Below are 22,514 nucleotides of genomic sequence, written 5' to 3' on the forward strand. Positions count from 1 at the left end.
GTTATCTCTGCTCCTAGAAAGTAGCATGAAATCTTTTCACTAATGTGGCTATTTTCTTCTTTGCTTTGATATTCCATTCTGTTGGCTTTCTTCCAGCAGATCTTCTCCAGATCACAACCTATACATACTTGCCTGATGTGTGTGATTCTTGCCCATAATCTCCCATGAATTTCTCACCCAAGATCCATCCAACATGCTAGGGAATGCTCTAAGTTTTTCTTGATATCACAAATAATAGTGGACATCCAAATTACTTATCAGTTGTCCTCATTCTTACCATATGACTAACCCATTTTCTCTTTCAATTATACCTTTCATTAATGATATGCTTTATACTTTATATATAATTTCTTACTTATGATGAGTTATAACCTGTTCACCATGCATCCTTCCAGTGCTCTTCATATGACTCTCAAGTTTAAGTCTTTGATGACTATTGTGCTCTATGAATTGCAGCCATATATCACCAGAAGAATATTGCTATTTTAATGGACTTTTGTTTCAGAGAAAATTCTAGTGTCATTAAATTTTTTTGCAATTTCCTAAAAAAATACTACCTATTCTCCTCTTCTTTTACATTTCTAGGCCTTGCTAATGATATATTTGCATTGTCTTCCCAAGATATAGATTTATAGATAGGAGATTGATGGTGATGATGATGATGAAGAAGAAGAAGGTAAATGAAAATATCAATACAGCTATTTGGATATAGAGCTATATTTATAGATAGATTTAGTTATATCTATAAATATATAGGAAGAGACAGAAATAGATGACCTCTTTAGATTGTCTATTCATTTCATATACTGTGCATTAAACATACTTCATATACTTGGGTTTTCCTATATGGAGATTATCCCTTAGGAGTTCAAGGATGCCTCCATTGTCCATCTCTGTAAAAGAAAAAGGAAATGGATTGTCCTGTGACACTCATAAGGGGGGAAAGAATAGGGGTCATCTCTATCTTTAATTGTTTCTAGCAAAATTCTTGCCAGAGACTTCTTTAATTGTCTTCATTTGGACCTTCACTTGGAAGGTCATCTACCTGAGAATCTTCAGAAAGTGCTTCAGAAAGGACCAAGAAACAGTTGATACAGTATTTCCTGTCCATCAACTACAGGAAAAATGCCAGAAGCAGAAAAGAGGTCTGTATATATGGCTCATCAATCCGACCAAGATCTTTGATATTGTCAGTCATGGAGATTTGTGGAAGATTATGGCAGAAGTTCATCTCATGCCAGTTCCATGATGGCATCCTTGCAAACGTATTGGATAATCAATGATACTCTTGTGTTTTCCCAGTCACTAAAGGAATGAAGCAAGGTTGTGTGCTTGCTCCCATGCTTTTTAACATGATGTTTTCTTTCTTTTTTTTTATTTAATAATAACTTAGTATTGACAGAATCCATGCCAGGGTAATTTTTTTTTACAACATTATCCCTTGTGCTTGCTTCTGTTCTGATTTTTCCCCTCCCTCCCTCCACCCCCTCCCCTAGATGGCAAACAGTCCTATACATAACATGATGTTTTCAGTGATGTTGATGGACATCTGCAATAAGGATAAAAATGGCATCAAAGTCAATTGCCACACTGATAGCAAATTAACTTGAAAAGGCTATAAGCCAAGACAAAAATGGAAGGGGAGTTGGTGCATGACTTTTTGTTTCCAGATAATTATGTATTTCATGAAGCCTCCAAGGCTGAGTGCAACAGAGTATGGATCAAGTTGTGATAACTATGGCTTGACAATTAACACCAAGAAAAGAGATTTCCACCACTCAGCACCAGACTTCCCATGTATGGAACCATTGGTTACAGCAAATGGAATAAATGTGAATGTTTTTGATAAGGGCACTTAACCTTGGCAGTATTCTTTGCAGGGATATGCACATAGATGATAAGGTTGACACATGCATTGCCAGAACTAGCTCAGTGTTTGGAAAATTCTGAAAGTGTGGGAGAGAAAACATCAGGCTGCCTACCAAAATGAAGGTCTACAGTGGTATTCATTATAACTTCATTGCTGTACGCCTGTGAAACCTGGACAGCATGCCAGTGCCATGTCAGGAAATGAAATCACTTCCATTTGAATTTCTTAGGAAGATTCTGAAGGTTACTTAGTAATATGAGGTACCAGACGCTTTGAAGTCCTTTTCCATACTGAACTGCCAAGCATTCACACTCTACTGTAGCGAATACAACCAATGGGATGGCTGTGTTTTTCAAATGCCAAATATATGTTTGCTTAAAAAATTATTTTGCAGAAAAGTCATACAAGGCAAGAATTCATGCAAAATCCAGAAGAAACAATACAAGAACATTCTCAAGATCTCTGAAGAACTTTGGAATCAATTGTGAGACATGATAGACACTGCACGGGATTGCCTACATCAAAGAAGGTTCTGTGCTTTATGAGCAAAGCAGAATTGCAGAAGTGCATGAGAAACATGAGATATACAAGTTTAGAAATACCTCCATTCCAAACGTTCTCACAGACCATTTGTACCCAACCTGTGGTACAACCTCCAATCTTGTATCGACGGATCAGCCATAGTGGGACACACCGTATGTTGGCCCTGACATAGGGATGCCATTTTTATCCATTCTAAGGATAAAGGACAATAACTCACTTGGACCAGACTCTTGAGTAACGATGAATCTCCTTTATAAGATTTGGTGATGTTTTCAGATCTGGTGCAATCAGCACAACGTATCTACAAACAAGATCATCTAGAGCAGTGGTTCTCAAAGTGTGGTGCAGTGAATCCTAGAGGGTCTCTGAAATCCTTTCAGAGGGTCTACACATTCAAAATTAGGCTTTTTTCTATTTATGATAAATATCTATTATGTAATCTATATAAACAAAAACACTTTGGACATATTCTCAATAATTGTTAATACCATAAAGATACTGAGAAAAAGAGTTTGAGAACTACTGATCTAGAGGATCTCAACATTCATAGAAAAAGCCTCCTCTGCTTGGATTGCTCTCATCCACAATGCTAGCAAACATTTTTTCAAGCATACACCTCTCTATTTTATGCCTTGCTTGATGTTAGTATCAGACAGACATTGAACAATACCTTTTTATAGTCAATAAACAATAATAGATAAATCTTTTATTTTCTAAATTGTTCGGTCACTTGTGGCAAAGTTGTGGCTTGCTCAATCAATTAGTATTTATGACCTAAATAAGCTGTGGTACATGAATAAAATGGAATACAATTGTGCCATAAAAATGATAAGCAGACAGATTTCAGAAAAATCTGGAAAGGCTTGTGTGAACTGATGCAAAGTGAGTAAAACAAGAATAGTGTACACAGTATCAGCAATATTGTGTGATAATCAATTATGAAAAACTTAGTTTTTCTCAGAAATACAACCATACAAGATTATTCCAAAGGACTCATGTTGAAAAATGCTATACACATTCAGAGAATGAACTGATATAGTCTGAACACAGATCAAAGCAAACTGTTTTCTAGGCAGTATGCTCAATGCTGGGGATACAAAAGCAACGAATGAAACAAATGATGCAGTCTATACTCTCAAGAGCCTATGTTTGTTCTAGTGTGGGAAAAAATAAGTACATTTGTAAGTATATAATATATAATGAATAATTAAAAGGATCAATTAGATTTCCACCAGGCATAGAAGAATTATTTCAGGATAAGTGAAGCCAAACAAAAAATGACAATGACTGGGGTATCTTCATGTTGAAGTATTGTGAATACTTGGTCTTGTATTAGCCCTTCAGCTTCACCCAGCTGAACATGCCCGGATGTAGTGGGCAGATAAACAACAAGCTGTGTCACTGCAAATTCATTGTGTGAGCCATGAACCACAGGCCCCCAACCCAATGTGAAGGCTACAGAATGACTTTCCAATCTCTGACTTATTTCTTTTTCTCCCTGAACCTTGTGACTCCTCATATAGCTGTTTGGTTTCCATATTTAAGTGTTTCCCTTAGTTTCTGTTTTATAGATTATTATGTAATTATATAATTACATATGATGAATATAAAAAATACTATTAAGTAGTTTAACAAAAAGTGGTGTAAGGGAAATGTCTTAGCAGTTGAGGGGATAAGAGAAATCTTTTTATAGAAGGTGATGTTTGAGATGCATTTTAAAGGAAGAAAAGAAGGAATTTTACATATGATAGGAGGTGAAGAAGGTATGCATTCTATGCAAGGAAGATTGCCCATGCAAAAACACAGAGATGAGAGATGGAATACCATGTATGAGGAACAGAGACAAGGCCAGTTTGGCACAACTATAATGGGAAATCTATGGAATACTGTGAAAGTCTGCCTTTTCACATCTAAAACTCTTATCAAGGACGCTCTCAATATTGATTATTCCAAGAAAAAAATTGTCTATATGAGAAAGTAAATCTACTGATCATGTGACAAATAAGATGGAAGATAAAATATTTTCTCTGACCTTCACAACTTCTCAAAACTTTCCAAATATAATTATGCACCAGGAATTTTAAGTGTCTCTAGTGCTTAGGATAGCAAGAACCCAAAAAGGATAAAACTCAATGAAAATCATATTCTTCAATTCCTAAAGATCATTCACTTAGCACTCCTATCACCCATCATTTCCTTGGCAGCAATGCTGCACAGGCCAACCTATGGGCTTGCAATATGATTCAACTCTACATCCTGACAACCCCCTTCATCCTAGTAGCTCAGAGATCCAATTTCCAAACTGCAGAAATTTGTTCATGTCACAATAGCCCAGTGGCAATGATCTGTGCTGAAATAGAGCTTGGCCAGAGAGAAAGAACAAAGAGAACCGGCAGGACATGTGTCTGAGCTTGTAATAGAGCTCCACTCTATACTCTGACTTTTCCTTCCTCTTGGTACTATAAAGATCCAAACTCCAAATGGTAGAAATTTGCTGAAGTTGCAATAGCAGTGTGGCAATTCTCTGAGTACTAGGCCAGAGAACAGAGAAACAGAAGGAATTAGGGCAGGACATCTGGGGATAGGAGGGCTTTGTGGCACTTAACTGAGCCTGAGGGAAAGAGCCCAGCTTTCATTTGGGACCAGTTCTGTTATTTGGAGCAGAGACCTAGGCTGGTGAACCAAGTTCAGCATGGGATGAACCTGAGACACTTTGAAATCCAGCTCTTAAGCAGACTGCTTAGGGATTCAGAAAGTGAGTAATAGGGAGTATAAGTAGGGAAGGATTAAAATTACTAAGGATCTTAAGAGAAAAAAAATACTTAAAGACCTTGAAAATAAGCAGATAAATCAAAAGGGAGGCCAGTAATAGTAGAAGAAATACAACTTCCAGATCTAGTAAAAGAGATCAGACATCTATAAATGAATATTCAAATATATTCAATTATTCAACAAGATATGAGGCAGAGGATCCTGTGTATTTTGAGGATAGCATGGAACTACATACAGTACATTGTTTCATAATGCTTTTAATGAAAAATAAAAATATGATAGCAGAATTTATGGCTTACTTAAACATTAGAAATATTAGGGAGAATAGAAAAACGTGAATGCACAATGATGAGTCTCAATAAATCAACAAAAGATTGATAATTGAATTGTAATACAAATAAAAAGAAGTAAGGGATAGTCTGGAAGAAGAGAAGCAAAAAACAATAATCTTAAAAGAAATCATTCTCTCTATACAAGCAAAACATAATAATCTCAAAAACACTGTATAGAGAGAGATTAGAAGACAACTTAAAGATTATAGGTCTCCTAGAAGAACATAAGTCCAAAAATCTGAACACAATAATACAAGAAATAATATAAGCAAGGTGGCCAGAACTTCTGAACATAGAATATAAGAAAAAGAAATGAAGAGAGAAAAAAGGAAGAAAGGATGGAAAGGAGGAAGCAAGGAAGTATGAGAGAAAAGAAGGAAGAAGGGATTAGAAGGGAGGAAGGAAGGAAGGAAGGAAGGAAGGAAGAAGGAAGGAAGGAAGGAAGGAAGGAAGGAAGGAAGGAAGGGAGGAAGGAAGGAAGGAAGGAAAGGAAGGAAGGAAGGAAGGAAGGAAGGAAGGAAGGAAGGAAGAAAAAGACCTTTATATTTTCAAAATACAGTCAAGCAAAACTGTAAATTCTCACAATGGTCTAAGAAGAAAGGCATCCATATGTACACAATATTTATAACAGCTCTTTTTGTAATGACAAAGAATTGGAAACCTAGAGGCTAAACATAAATTGGGGGAACCACATTATGATACATGAATGGGACAAATAAGAAATGATAGAGGAGATAGTTTCAGAAAAATCTGCAAGAGTTGAATGAATTAATGCAAATTGAAGTGAGTAGAACCAAGAGAACAATTTTTATAACAAGAGCAATAGTGTAAAAAAATAAACTTTGAAAGACTTATTAATTCTGATCAACACAATTACTAAAATGACCACATTTCCAAAGAACTTATGATGAAACATGTTATCTACCTCCATAAAGAGAACTGATATACTCAGAGTGCAGATTGAAGCATTTTTTCTTCTAAGCATTTTCTAAGGCTAGTGTGATAATTTGTTTTGTATGACTCTATGTGTGTGTATGTGTGTATTAGTGGGCTATGTTTTTCTTACTTTCTCAATGGGAGAATCTGTGAGGGAGAGCATTTTGAAGTAAAAATAAAATAAAAAATGAATAAAAAAAACAAAAATGTCTTTCTTATTCTTTATATTAATCCATTATCTCTCTCTCATATAAAAGGTATTTTAAAAGCATTTTTTATCAGCCTTCCCTTTGCCCATTTTTACCAACATCACTAAGTAGTGAAACATATGTTGACTTAATTTGAAAGGTCTTATAAACTTCTTTGTTGAATTCTTCTCCTTCTTCATCCTCTGCAACAGATGTTGCCACATACATTTCAATTATTCTCGTAGTAGACATTTTTCAAATATTCATCAGGATCACTGTGGTACAAAATGACCAAATGTCCAATTAAATGATGTTTTTTGTTGTGTTTCAACACATGATTAAAATACAACTCTTCCTGCTCCTTTATTTATTTCTCCAAGGAGTGAGCCATCTTTCCATTTAGCTGCAGTTCCCTTTTATCTTCTGTTTTCATTTATGTTAGGAATGTCAATGTAATATGATTTCATTTCTCTGTGTGTTCACTCCTAAGTCACTAGAGAATTCACATTGATATTACCAACAGATAAATAAATATTTGTAGACAAGGTAAAAGTTTTGTAATCCCTAACACTTTCTGCCCCCTTTCCCATTATTCTGCCACCATCACTGCAAAATCACGAGAGAGCCACACAGTACAGAAGGCAGTTTGTATTTTTCTTTGTGTTATGGGTTACCATGGGTACCCTACCAGTAATGGACTTCTCTATATTTAAGTAGTTCAGTAGTTCAGGCCTGGAAAAGCAATTAGTCTTTTCAGCATGGTAGAAACCGCCAGGGCTTGGCTCCACTAAAATAGCTTTCATAACTCAGATGTCATACACTGTACAAATATGAGAAAACAAAGAAAGATGATAGGACTTTAGACAAGCTCCATCACATCTCTACTCTCAGTTTCCTTATCTGTAAAATAAAAGAATTGGAATCAGTGATTTCAAAAGTCCCCCTAGCTCTTAAATGTTATGTCTCTGTCTCTGTGTCAAGATCATTATTATTACTGTTATTTTTAAAACAGTGACAGGAAATTCTTGTCTATTCATTTCCTTAAATAGGTCTGATCCTCGCGCTCATCACTGTCACTCCAGTGATGGGAGCCTTCATGTTTTTATGGCTCAGAGGACCTTTTCTGAAGGTGGATTCAGTTTGACTGAGATTGCATGTCTTACTTATTGCATTCTCCCCCCACACCCTGAATCCAGTATCTAAGGAGAGGCTGAGCAGGAAAAAGAAAAGGCTTCGGGATGGGGAAGGTTGTATATCATGGCAGCTATCTTCAGGTACTTGAAGGGCTGTCACACATAGAAGGGGAAATAGACTTGCCCTATTTTGCCACATAAGGCAAAAGAACAATGGGGGAAGTTATAGAGGGGAAAGTTTTGACTGGGTATATGGAAAACTTCCTAACAGTCAATGCTGTCCTAAAGTGAATTGACAATGACACAAAATAGTGAGCTTCCTACCTCTGGAGTTCATCAAGTAGAAGCTGAATGGCTACTTGTTAAGATGTCACTTCATTGTGTATTGGATTAGATAGGATCCTGCTCAAACATTCTGTGATTCTATGGGAATCATACTGTAATCTTCCATCTATTATATATACACACACACATATATACATATATTACATATATAACTCTATGTGTATAGGTATTACATCATGTGTATATATGTCTATGTACCCATATACATGCATGTATTGCTTTGTGCACACGTGTATATACATACACACACATTTGTATATATATATATATATATACATGCATGGTTTTCTGTTCCAGGTTTAAAGTGTAGGAGCCATTTATGATCTCAATTCCGCTCTTATTGCCAGAGGATCTTTGACCTGTCCCTTCTCCAGTCTGTGCTAATTTATCCCTTCCTTAACCAACCTAATAGCTATTGGTGTGAAACATGGACACTCTGGCTTGACTAATGCACTAAAGCTCAGAATTACAAAGCTTAACTCATCCAGCAGCCTTAGCTCCCTGGGAGCAGGAGTATGGACGTGAGTCACCAGAACCATCCATCAGGAGTGTTTTGAACTTGATAGGATATTTTGGAGTTGAAGCAGAAAGCAAACATGTGCTCATGTGTGCACACACATATACACATAAACCGCCAACAGCAGAGATAAATTATTAGGGAGGAAGGGAGGTGAACATTCGCCTGACTTTGAAGTGATTTGCCACATAAATTTCAAGGTTTCCAGGCTTCCTTTCTTTTTGCAGTGATCACACCTAGTTAGCCTCCTGGCTGCCTAATGTTTTTTCACTTAACGTGGACATAATACCTGTTCTTCATTTTGGACTTTATTTCACTGTAATGAAATAGATCATTATCAAACAGAGAGTTTCCTTGTCTTTCCTTCCTGGGTAATCAGCTTGTCTTTACTTGATCCCACATTTGCATCCCTTAAATCTTCTGCTTCTGCTAAGTCACCAGTAAAGCCTGTATGGAATTCATTATTCTGAACCACACAGACAATTATGGATTTAAAGAAAGGGAGGGGGTGGCTCCTTTTGTTTGCCTAATTATTTTAGAGATGGTTTTCATTTAACTTGGTCAGGGATACATATACTTGCTCAACTCATCCTTTAGACCCAATAAGCCAACTAATAAAAATTGACAATTTCTATGTCCCTGGGCAGATTACAAAATACTTTGTGAACACCATCTCTCATTTGATCTTCACATCCACCTAAGGGAAGCATAAGCATGCTGTGGTGAAGACGGGAGTGATTTTTATCATTTTAAGGAAATTAAGATAAAAGAAAAATGATTTGTCTAAAGCATCATATATAGCAAGTGGCAAAGCCGAAATTTGAACTCAGGTTTTCTGTCTTCAGTTCTAATAAACTTTCTACCACACTGTATCTGCTGTCAGCACTAAGGCATCATTGCCATGAAAGTGTGCTCACAGAATGATTCCTCCTATTTAAAAAAATACTAACCTCCTTTGAATTTTTTTTCTCTTAAAAATTGCTATCTATACTTTCAAACAAGGAGCTGGGACTTCAACAATTATTTGCTAAGTGCCTACTAGCCACAAGACCCTGTGCTGCAAAATATGTCCCACAAAAATGAAGGATGAGGGAAGCAATCCATCAAGTTATTTCCTTTGAAAATAGGAGGAAAGGGGTTATTGACCTGTTCCGACAGGATTTTAGGCCAAATTGCCAATAAGATGAAAAGTGATTTCTTTCTATTTCAACAAACATTTAGTGAACACCTGTGCAAGATACTGTCCTGGAGATATAACTATGAGAAAACAATAGTCCTGCCTTTGAGGAATTTACATTTTAATAGGAAGGTTGTAGCAGATAAACAGATAAATCTAACCCAAGGTAAAAACTAAGGGGGACAAAGAGAAATCCAGACAAAGAGCTTTATGATCAAATTTGTGGATGAGTCTGGAAAACTTGACAGAGGAGATAGCAGCTGAATTAAGCTTTGAAGGAAGAAAATAATTCTGATAAGTAGCAAAAAGGAAGAAGGATATTACAGAGATATAATGCACAGGATAACATTTTGTCCTCTCTTCTCCCTCTGATTGATTCTCTCCTCCTGTCATTCCTCTTATTTATCCTAGTCTACTCTTTGGCAGCTCAACTAGTAGACTACCAGGTGTAGTAAACATCTTAGATGTGGTTTTGCCCGGCATCCAGATCAAAATTCACTTAACCTTTCATTCCTTTGGGACTCTGGATCACAGAAGCAGAGAATTTAGAATGAGAAAAGAGCTTAAGTGCCATCTGACTCACATTTTTTATTTTTTATTTTATTTTATTTCATCTTTGTTCTCATTTTAGCTTTTTTTTTTATTACAAGGCTCTGAGAGGCACACACTGAATAAAGTGCACAGTTAGAATTGGACTTTCCTTCCTCAAACCCCAGATCCACGGACCTTTAAACAACACCAAGCTGATTCTCTGAATTCATACTGGAAGAGACCTTAGAGGTGAGGTAAATACTCTCACTTTACATACAGATAGGGAAACTGATGTCCAGAAAAGGCTCCAATAGAGATGACATGAAGATCCAGGTCTCTTGACTCCCTGTCCACCTCCTTAGTATCTGATAATGTGATAAAATTGGGTTACTGGGAATATATTTGCCTTCCTATGGAGAATTTCTGTCAAAAAAGGAATGACAGAAATGGTGAAGTTACAGGTGCTAATGTCAAAAGGTTAAGAAGGTTTGTTTCAACAAAGGGATCTCCCAGGTCTTCCTCTTAAATAGCACTGAGGGTGTGGAAAGCCAGCCCTATTGGTAGGATCAATTGACCACAAACCATCTACATGGTCTTGTCATCAGGCAAACACCAAGAATATTGATCACTCCAGAAGGGTCATAGTAGAGAAAGGTTGCATTGATTCTTTTGACCACAAGTTACAACCAAAGAATACTCCCACCACATTGTACACATGCAGTTATCAGCAGACGGCTAGACCTGCCAACATTAGGCAAGATTCCAAACCAGTCTAGAAGTGTGATACTGTGAATAAAGACCATATGAACCTCTTGCTATGTGTAACTTTTGGTTTTTTGTAAATTGGAACATCGAAGCGAGTGCCCTGAATTTTGTTTAGTGTTAAGTCCTGATTCCAAATACTTTGTGTTCTTTGCCTATATGTAGCAGCTGCATTAAGCTAAGGGTTGGAGCTTTCTCAAAATTTCCATTTCTCATTTAATTGGAAGGGAAATATGCTTTTCAACCAAACATAATATCAGATCACCAATACTGTTTGTCCAAAATGTTTCTTTCCTGAGCTATAACATGGTTTGTATATGAATTGAATGAAGTAAGACTAACTCCTGAATTTTTGGTTTAAAATTATCCCAGTTTGCCCCCAAATTTCAAGCATGGAAAGACATTCTGTGTGCAGTGTGTATGCATTTAAAAATTCAACCTTTCTTTCCAACGCAATTCAAAATTCACATCTTGACTTTTAACTGCCACACAAGAAGGATATTGTCGATTCAACAGTTTTTTAGTTCTATTGATAAGCCCTTTAATAAACCATGTCAACCATGTGTTGTTGGCAGCGTAGATGTGGGCCAAGCATAACACGAAACCATGAAAAATTCTTAAGAAAACTCCTAGAAAATACATAACTGTCCCACCCAGCCTAAAAAATAAACCCTAGCTATCTACGTCAACCTCAGAGCTATTACCATACTCTACCAGGAAATCCCCCTTGATTATACCTATCCCTGAATGATTTTTTCTCTTTCCCTCAATACTTATAACTCTCCTTACCTGTACCCCTCAGTATCTCACCAGCATAATTGCCCTGTCTTGGTCTCTCATTATTTTTTGTGTCCAGACTTTATCTTCTCAGGCAAAGATCAAATATTCACAGACAGACTATCTTATTTTTCTTTTATATTTTCTACAACCTCTGGAACCATCCTAGGAATATAGTAAGTCCTTATTTTTTTCCCATGATTTAAAGATAATATTGATGTAGAGGAAAGAGCAATGGATTTGGAGTCACAGGTTTGAATTCAAATTCCATTTTTATATTTTGGAGTCCATGTGATGATGGGCATATCACTTCTCCTCTAAATCTCATTTTCTTCATCTGTAAAATAGAGAAATCCATTATTAGGAAGCTTTTCATTGAGGCAAAACTAGTTTGGGGGTGGTAAATAGGAGGTCATGGTACAAAGTAGAGTTCAAAGGGTGGGAAGGAGAAATATGTAATGAAATAAAAAATGATCTGATTTTGGGTGTTGTCATACCTGTCCATTGAGAGTGTGACCCTCACCTCTAAGAAACTGAGAACAAGCTCTCAAAAAGGAGTAGCATGGGAATAGTAGTCTGAGAAAAGGTATGCTACATGACCAAATATGTCCAGGCCAAATGACCAGGAAGTAAGATACAGGGGTAACAGGAGCTATGAGGAATTAGTGCTCTAACCAGTCTTAGAGTCAAGGGACAAAACCCCGGTAATCTAGCATCCATTACAGTGAGGAAACTAGGTACAATAGCAGCTGTATTACTTACCTCTTTAGGATTTAGTGCTCAGAGAAACTTTAGAAAGCAAGTAGTTCAACTGTAGGGAACTTAGGTGGCAAAGTACACCTATGGCACTGAGCTATAACTATGTTGCCCCCAAATTTCAAGCATGGAAAGACATTCTGTGTGCAGTGTGTATGCATTTAAAAATTCAACCTTTCTTTCCAACCCAATTCAAAATTCACATCTTGACTTTCAACTGCCACACAAGAGGGATATTGTCCTTCTTTCTCAGGGGTTTCTCAAGGAGAAAGCTTGTGGTAAAAAATGTCCCTCTAGTGAAAGCACTAGAGAGAGTGCTGAGCCTAGAGTTGGGAAGTTGCACTTCCTGAGTGCAAATCTGATCCAAACATGAGCTATGTGACCCTGTGTATGTCATTTCACCCTGCTTGCCTCAGTTTCCTCATCTGTAAAATGGGATAGAGAAGGAAATTGCAAACTACTCTATTATGTCCGCCAAGAAAACCCCAAGTGGTGTCACAAAGAGTCAGAAATATCTGAAAAACAATCCAATTTAATCATTTTACAGATGAAGAAACTGAGGCATAACAAGGTAGAGATAGGTTGGTTGTTCTTCATTTTCTGAGAGAAACAAAACAGTATCACTATGTTGAAGTCAAGGTACATTGTATCTGACCAAAAGGAGCTCAGAAAGCTCTATTATAAATGAGAAACAAATAGTCTATATGACTCCAACATAGTAGAAGACAGGCAGAATTCAAATCCAGGTTCTTTGACCACAAATTCAGCATGTTCTCCATTGTGGCATGGTACTAAGAGGAAAATATTTTGTAAATGCTAAAGGAGACACAGAAAGAGAAAGATAAAGGAGACAGACAGGCAGACAGCCACAGAGAGAGTTATTGTTGCTTGGGAGACTAGAACAAAAAAATACTGAGAGCAGATAGCTAAAGAATAAATATATCACCTATTATTGTTCATACCTCCCATTTTTCCCTTACCAGCTCTTTGCTCTTCATGTGAATAAATACTATTATCTATTATCGTTCATGCCCCCCCCCCATTTTCCCTTACCAGCTCTTTGTTCTCCATATGCCCTTGACACCAGCCTGAGCCAGTTCACAGGCAGAAGTGTTTGCTCTTTAACTGACGATACCAGTCACTAGACGAGAAGGAGTAAGAATCCTGGCTTAGGTTTGGCTCTCCACCTAGGCGTGGCTTGCTGTGTCTCTGTGTTCTGCATGTTCAGAGAGGAGAACAAAGCTGCAAGTGTTTTCATCCTCATCCTCAGTGAAGTTGGTAAACTTTTGAATGTTCTTTCTAATGGACTCCCTCTGGGTCATGTACACCAGTCACACACACATACCTCCTCCATTGTGTTTCTCTGTTCACTTCCCTCTCATATCCAATTTGCTCCTCCTCATCTGTATTCCTATTAGGTGCTGGGTAATCATGTTTTGCTGATGATTTTGAACTTGGTTTCTCAGGGGGAAAGCTTGTGGTAGAAAATGAGAACACCATTCAAATTGGTTTGCAGTTCTGTACCTCTGGTGAATTCTTTTCTTATTTTCATCCACACTATTCCTTTGTAACATACTACAGCCATCTTTGTCTTTCCCTTTTTCCCTTAGTTGAATGAACTTAATTAGAAGAACTTGTTTTTAACAATGCTAAAAGATTTTTAGATACTGAGAACTCCTCAGGAGGCCAGGAAAACGTCAAATATGCCACATTTATGCTGGGAGCAAATACACACAATGCATTTAGAATTGTGCTTTCTTTCTTTTTTTTTTTTTTTGCAGGCTTTGGGGAGGGAAAGTATCACCTAGAAATACATGTTCTCAAAACAAGATAAAATAATGCTTTAAAAATATTTTGAGGTCAGAACCTGGGTTCAATTGCTAGTTCTGGCACTATGTGAAGTTGAACAGATCATTGTCTGAGCTGTTTCCTCCTCAGTAAAACTGAGCCAATAATATTTGCACTACCTGCGTCATAGACACAGATAAGTTCAATGAAGGTTATAGTAGAAAGATATTCAGAGTGAGAGGATCTCGGTTCATATTTTGGATACCTATATAACATTAGGTAAATCATTTAACCTATGAGCCTCAGGTTCTTTTTCTGTAAAATGAGGCAGATAGAACCCAATGGTCCTATCTAGTTTAAATCTATGACCCTAAAAGACCATGAATTGTTGAGGTGTAGCCTAAGGAAAGGTACTTGGCTTTGGGAGGAGGTGTCTCTGTTTCCTCGTATTTAAAAGATGGTTAGACTATAGGATTTATTAAGGATTTTCAATATATGAATTCTGTGATCTTATTTAGCATTATGACTAGAAATATTAGTATTTAGCCTTACTACATCAAAATACTAAATACTAATATTTCTGAAGTCATAATTGATTTTTATCACTCACTGGCAGTATTTCCTAAATGATGGAGCTAGTAATCCTTCCATAACTTACAACATATTGTGTCCCAAAAAAAAATTCACCTGGTGGTCAACCTTCCAGTGGGAAGGCCTTCCAAATACTCTAAGCTAATCCATAGGTCAAAATATGGAGGTGATGTGGTACAATAGAAAAAGCCCTACTTTGGAGTCTGAAGTCTTGGGTTCAGTTCCTGCCTTTAATGCTTAAAATCTAATGCTTAAAAAACCTGAGCAAGTTGTTTTAAGTACTTTAGTCTCACTTATTTCAACCAGAATTCATATATTGAAAGTCCTTAATAAATCATATAGTCTACCATCTTTTAAATATGAGAGAGTAGACACTATGGCTTTTGAAATATCACCTTTCAGATCTATGTTCCTACTAGTATCCTGAACATCTATATGATCCCATGATGCTTTTCAATGTGGTAGAACCAATTTGTGTATTTTTTGCTTCATAGTCTTGGAAATTCAGGGAGACAGCATGGTAAAAAGAGAAGAGAACTATTTTAGAATCAAGAAGACCGGCATTTAAATCTTGACTTTGTTGTTTATTATCTAGGTGACCTTAAGTCATCCTTACCCTCCCTGAGCCTCATTTTCCTCAATTGTTTAATGATGGGTTTGGTCTAAATTATTTGTAAGGTCCCTTCTCTCTTTTTCTCTCTCTATATGTCTCTCTGTCTCTGTCTCTCTTTCTTTGTGTCTCTTTCTCTTTCTCTGTCTCTCTCCCTCTATCTGTCTGTCTCTTTCTCTCTGTGTGTATCTCTCTGTCTCTGTCTCTCTCTGTGTATGTGAATATATACACACGCATAAATATGTGTGTATATCTCTGTGTGTACATGTATAATCCTGACATGCCACAGCAAGACATCAGAGAAGGACTTTAATAAAGGACTTCAAAGATATTGTTTCAAATTTAAACGTATCCTTCACCATATTCAATGTGAGTCCAAAAATTACTGTTCATTCTTGGAGTAATACCTTGTTCTCCCTCCCTCTGCTTTCTGTCGGTCACAGCATTATCTCAAGCCAAGAAGGCCAGCATGTTCTCAAAATTATTTCTAAGAAACAACATGAAGTTCTACCCCTAATTTATCAGCAAAAAATAACTCTTTGATTTAAAAAAAATACCTACTATCTCTTTGGGTCACAGATATATCTTCTACATTAATTCAACTTTATAGAATAACAAATCTTTCATTATCAGGCAAGAAAAATTCTAGGTACAAAAGACCCAAATTCATGGCCAACTCTGACCAAGTTTTTATATTCCACTTTTCCAAATACAGAGGAAACTAATGATGTGTACTACAGGGGTGATTAGTAACTACTTACAAGGACTCCATCAAATTATTACTCCCTTCTCTCTTAAAAAATGCAATAGTATTTTATTGTTAGTGTCTACAGCCAAAATTCTCTAAATATTTCAGTGCATGTCAAAATACTACATTTACAAGTTCAAATAATAAAAAATTTATCGGACATTTTGAAATATTTAGTGGTGGGATTATGCAAGTTTTCTTTAAATTTGAGCCATACTCAAAGGCATACTCTTCATTTTAAAGATAAATTATGTTCTGTGGGAGCTATTCTAAGACTGTACTGGAAGCCCTGCCAACCTCAGAGCGTATGGATGTTTCTAGGACTAACATGTGGTTCTTCTGTTTTAGCCCTAAATTGAAATTTAAAAATCAGCTCTGTCTTTCCTGCTTATATGGGTGAAAGGACAATGTATCCTGATGCAAGACTCATTGGTCATGGAACAGAGTTTGAATCTTGCCTCTGGTATTTAGTAATTGTGTGACAATGGGAAAATCAAACAAGATTCTGGGACTTGGTTTAGTCATTTTTAAAAAGGGAATAATCATATTTGTACTACCTACAACACAGGATTGTTATAACGAAAGTACTTTCTAAAAGGTGATAGAAATGTGATTCCCAATTCAATAGGATATTAGTGGGACAAAAAGAAGCTTGAGCTTTAGTTCTGGTTTTGCTCCTAATTTTCTCTGTGATTTCACAAATTATCTAATTTCTCCAAGATTTGATTTTTACATCTATATAATAAGAGAGCTGGGCTAGATGATATATAAGGGTTTGTGTGTGTGTGTGTGTGTGTGTGTGTGTGTGTGTGTTTAATATAAGACAATGGGTCACTCACCTCCCCACAAAATCAAACACACTACAGTCACAAATGATCTTCATCTAAAACTAAAAGATAGCTCAGTCTTGGATTGTACATCTGTGGTATACTTTTATTACCCAACCAAAAATAAAATACATGAGCCAGAGTAGGAGAAAGTGGCTTACTTCATAGCTGTATAAGCTAAAATAAATCTCTTTGCCTCTTTGGTCTTCAGGTTGCTCATTTATACAATGGAGGGAAAAGAAAGGAGACTCAATGCTCTCTAAATTCCCTTCTAGATCCAACAGTGAAGTAGACTTCACTGGGTGGCAACCATCTTCCTCCACTGAGCTATTCTGAACCTAATGATTCCATCCTGGGACAGTAACAGAAACTTCAGCAATTAACACCTCATAATAATTCAGATCCTGGCCAGACTCTGCTTCTAGTCAAACAAATAATCATGGGATATTTGTGAGGATGGGGAAGAGAGGAAGGAATACAGGTGAGCATTCTCTTCCCACTTTCCTGGATAGTATATGAATCATTCTAAATCAATTTTGTATTTTGGTGTTTTTTTTTCCTGTCAGAATAGCTTGGCAACCATGCTACCCAGAATATGAATCAATTCTAGTTTGCAGAGCCACTGAGGTGAAGCTATCTTATCAAGAGCAGAGAAGAGCTGCAGGATTTAGACACGGTAGATTTGTGTGGGAAATATGCTAGCAGAAACAATCAATCAATCCACCAGCATTTATGAAGCATCAATTCTTTGTCAACCACTGTGTGAGGCTCTGGGAATTCAAAGATAAACCCTGTTCTCATAGAGCTTACATTCTATCAGAAAAACATAAAAAATATGTATAAAATAAGTCCAAGGAAAATTGGCAAGGGAAGACATTACAATAGGAATAGATGAGAAAAAAGTTTCATGTAGGAAAAGGGTGACATTTAAGCAGAATTTTAAGGAAACAAGGACTTCTAAAAGGAAAAGGTGAGGAGGAAAGAAACTCCAGACATGGAAAATTGTCTATCCAGTGGCATGAAGACAGAATATTGAATGTGGTATGTGAAGGGCAGTAGATTATTGTTTAATAAGGTTAGAGAGATATACTGAGACTGAGTGTACAGGGGCTTTAAGGGACAAATAGAGTTACTTTGTGACCCTGGACAACGTCCTTAATTTTCTCTGAGCTTCAGTAAGAGTTGGATTGGAGGACACATCCTTGGAATGTTAAGATTCTGTCCCGGCCACTTCCAGAGAAACAGCCACCCCTGAAGGAGTGGGAACTTTCTAATGATGAAGAAAATCTCTTTTTGTTAATGAGCAGGAAAATATGGATGAGTCAGTGGCTCTTTAGAAAGGTTTCACCCATGCTTGAATCTCTCTTTTCTCTTAAAGGCTACAGCTTGTGTCAAGATTTTTGAAGCCTACTCCAAGACAAATACAAGGAAGACCCAACCTTACTGTATAGCCCATCTGCATGAACTTGAAGGAAATTCTTTGGACAATACAGAGCCAACATAAAATTAAAATGCTTTTTTTTTCAGCAGTCCCATAAACTACACCATCAAACTGCCAGGAAAGTAAAGCAGTAGTTATGTTATCATTGCAATTTGTTAAGTTAGTTGTAAATTAGCACACATGAGTCTTGTGTGTGCTAAGCATTTATTTTGTGTAGGAAAAATAAATAGCTCTCCTATATTTGATCAATGATATCTATGAAACATCTCTCTATCATTTTGTGATATCCTAGATATTAGTCAAGTTTCAAGTTCTTTCCCCTAGGGTGCTAAATTGGAGGCATAGAGAGCCAAAGAGTGGGAGAAAAGTTGCCTAACTTCTTCCATTAGAAGCCAAAATCCCCCAGAAGTTACTATGGGCATGAATCCAGAGACAGAGGGGCTCCTTAGTGGAGAGGGAGAAGGTATAGTGCCCCAACGCCTTGGATTCAGCAGTAGTTCTAAGTGTCAGATCTATATTAAGGAGGTAATAATGCCTTCCCTCCCTGCTTCATGCAGTTGTTATAAGGATCAAATGAGATAATGAATACAAAAGTGCTTTGTAAATGTTAAAGCACAATAAACATTTAAAAAGTATTACAGAACTACAAAAATCCAATCAAAAAGAATCTAGCTAATAAACTAGGTGCTTGGAAAAACAAAATGAAAAACAGACCCTGACCTCAAAGAGATTATATTCTTCAGAAAAAGAGAACAATGAATAAAGTCTCGACATAATCATATGATGAAGAAAAAAAGAGTACCAATAATTAGGAGATCAAGAAAGGCTTTCCAAAGTTGGAACAGAAGGTTTTGCAAAGGTCAGTGCTGAAAAATTACCCATGCATATGTCTTGTAAATAAAAAGCTATAATAAAAAATAAAAAAAGAAAGGCCTTCAGGCCCTGAAGCTAAGTGGAAGAACAAAGACCATCATAGACATGAAGGACAGCATGTGCAAACAGTGATGGAAAATAAAATGGAGGATTTGAAGAACAAGTCAGCCAATTTGACTGGAATTAAAAGTATATGAAAAGTAGCAAAGATAGGTAGGTGTTAGACTGTGAAGGCTTTTAAATGTCAAAAGCTGTTCAATTCAACAAATGTTTATGAAGCTTTTGTTTCATGGAGAGCACCATGCTAGATACTATAGAGAACATGGAATTTAAAATCCAGAAGAAGGATATATGACATAAGCAGAAGTAACTAGAACAGAATAAACTGAATGAATGATTAAATGGAAAACACCTGTTCCAGAAGCAATGATGCTAGTGATTTTATTATTCTTCCCAAAAGGCAAGATTCCTGGGATAGATGGTATATAGAAGGCATGATTAGGAGCTAGTCAGATATAGTGAGTTAGCTGAGTTTACACTCACTCACTCTTTAATCAGGACAGTTCATCTCTGAGCAGAGCTCCAAAACTGAATGGATTAATTCATATTATATGATAGGCAATAAAAAAGGAACAAGAAAAAATTGACTTTTAATTTTAATTAATTACTTGATTTGATTGCAAATATGAAAAATTTCATGAAAGTGAAATCATTGTTTATAGATCATACAATCATAACTCTATGGATAAAAGGAATTTTAGAAGAGAAGACTCTTTTCTAAAATAAGGAATTGAGACTCATAAAGGTTAAATGATTTACCCAAGAGCTCAGAGGTAGTATCAAAACTTATCAAAATTGAGAACTTTTACTCTAAATCAAATACATTTTCCACTAAACCATGTATTCTTCTACAACAACAACAAGTAATACTACTAATGACAATAATAATTCCCTTATAAACAACCTGTTGTGCTTTTCATCACATACTAAGGTAGGCTGGTATCTTGGACAGATATGTAATCCATTCCCAAGCCCATCCCCCAAACACTGCCAGATTGGCACAGCTTATATTCCATTGGCATACTATTCAAAAGGTGAGGGTAACTTCAGGGTATCTTTACAGTCATTGGAGTGGGACACTTTCATAATATGAAGTTTACTATCTTATATTTTAAGTAGCATTCAACAAAATAAAGATAGCACCTTGATTTCAATTTTTTCTGCCCTTATATGCAAGGGTCAGGATATTGTTAGACCCTATAACAGGAATTTACTCATTTAAATTAAAACTTTGGAATGTCCCTTTTTGCAACCACAGAGCAATTTCAAAGGGAGACGATGGCATAAAGAAAATAGCAATCATAGAACTTTGTCAAAGTCAAAAGGGAAAGGGATCTATGTCCACAGGACTTGACAAGTGCATATACTTCCTAACAATGCTACTTTTACACAGTATTCTGGGATCAAAATATGATTTCCAGAAGAATATATTTTCTGACATCCTCCAAGAAAAAATTACTGGTTTCTTCCCACTAAGAGGATTTAGATGGAATAACATCTGTGTTGAGAATATTGTGAATATGTTAAACTGGCAGAATGTCTCTAAGGGGTGCTGTTCATTAATGTTCTGCGCATAAAATTAAAACTTGAAATATATTTTTAAATCCATTTTGAATCATTTAAGCAATTCTCCTGCAAAGAAACTATTGTGCTGAAATAATATATTTGGAGCAAGGAATATGAAAGCTATTAAAATGTCTTAGACCCCCTGCCTTTCATGGGGAAAAAAAAAAAGCTCTTTCCTTGATTTGAAACATGCACTGTATAAAATATACCCTTAAAAAGTGACTTTGAAATAACATTAAGAGCTTGACTTAAACCCCCAAAAAGCCAGGAAATTCAAAGTTAAGTCTTCCCACTTCTGCCTTAATGGATGTTGCTAGACTGAAAATTGTTTCCAACCCAGGACCTAATCAAGTCCTGGGGGCCTCCCTGAGGATTCTGTTAGAGCATTCTGTTTCTATTTTGCACCCTCCCTACATCTGATAACATTCAGTCTTGAGATCAAGAAAATATCCAAAGAAGGAAAGAATGATGGACCAAAGGTCCCCCAATATCACTGCTGCTATATTGTCATCCAAACAATACCTTAAATTCAATAAATATGCAATCAAGTATCCTCTTATGAGTCTAGAGAACGATTCACATTTATTATCATGCTCATCTCTGAGCAAATGTATTTAGGTTCTCTGAGAGACATTTATGCCCAGCAGCTCCTTGCTTTAAAATGAGCCACCCAGGGAGCTACAATGCAGACCTTAGAATACTGAATGTGGAACCTTATCTCTGCTAGAGGTTCTAAAAATATGAGTTGGTGTTAAGAAATAAAATGCAAGGTTTGGACTCTTCTTACTTAATATTTAAAAGAACTAGTTCAAAAGAAGGTTTAAAAGATAGCCAAATTTGTCTAGCCACTGACAGACATTTAACTTTACCAAAATAACACACAATGAGCAAAGGTTTCAATTCCCAGATCATCTGCTGTCATCAGATTTCTCATGCATACACTATTATAACAACCCTCCAAACCTCTGTAGTACCAGAGTCTCTCATCTATTGTTTTCTATTGTCCTCTAAACTAAGGCCTTTGGGGCACATGGGACAAAACACCAGCTACCAAAATAAAGAGAAAATTAAAACCCTTTCTTCTGGGTAACATACCATCAAGGATTTCAGAAATATACTTTCAATGAGCAAAATCTAATCTTGTAATATTATGAGTGGTTGATTAGAAGCAAAAGCTGAGAATTTTATCTAGTTGATTTTACTGCTTTTACTGTACCCTCTACCTGATAAAGACACTTCTACATCCCAACTGTCTCTGTGAACCAAAGTCCCTTCAAGTTTCAACATGGGTGCCAGTTACAGCTAGAAGTCTTCCCTGACCACCTTCCCAGCATCTTCAGATAAAGGGGATGTCTTCTTCTTCCTGTTTCT

The 22,514-nt window shown here is 36.5% G+C and overlaps 1 long non-coding RNA gene across 1 annotated transcript; it reads right to left on the minus strand.

The window, feature by feature from the left end:
• Window positions 1-12,008: 12,008 nt before the first annotated feature.
• LOC127552464 (uncharacterized) lies at window positions 12,009-14,212 on the minus strand. Its single transcript, XR_007951396.1, has 2 exons — window positions 13,693-14,212; window positions 12,009-12,220 (listed from the first exon to the last, which is right to left on the minus strand). It is a non-coding gene; the product is annotated as an uncharacterized LOC127552464 (long non-coding RNA).
• Between the last annotated feature and the right edge of the window lie 8,302 nt (window positions 14,213-22,514).

The sequence above is a fragment of the Antechinus flavipes genome, chromosome 2, assembly GCF_016432865.1.
Source record: "Antechinus flavipes isolate AdamAnt ecotype Samford, QLD, Australia chromosome 2, AdamAnt_v2, whole genome shotgun sequence".
Classification (NCBI taxonomy): Eukaryota; Metazoa; Chordata; class Mammalia; order Dasyuromorphia; family Dasyuridae; genus Antechinus; species Antechinus flavipes.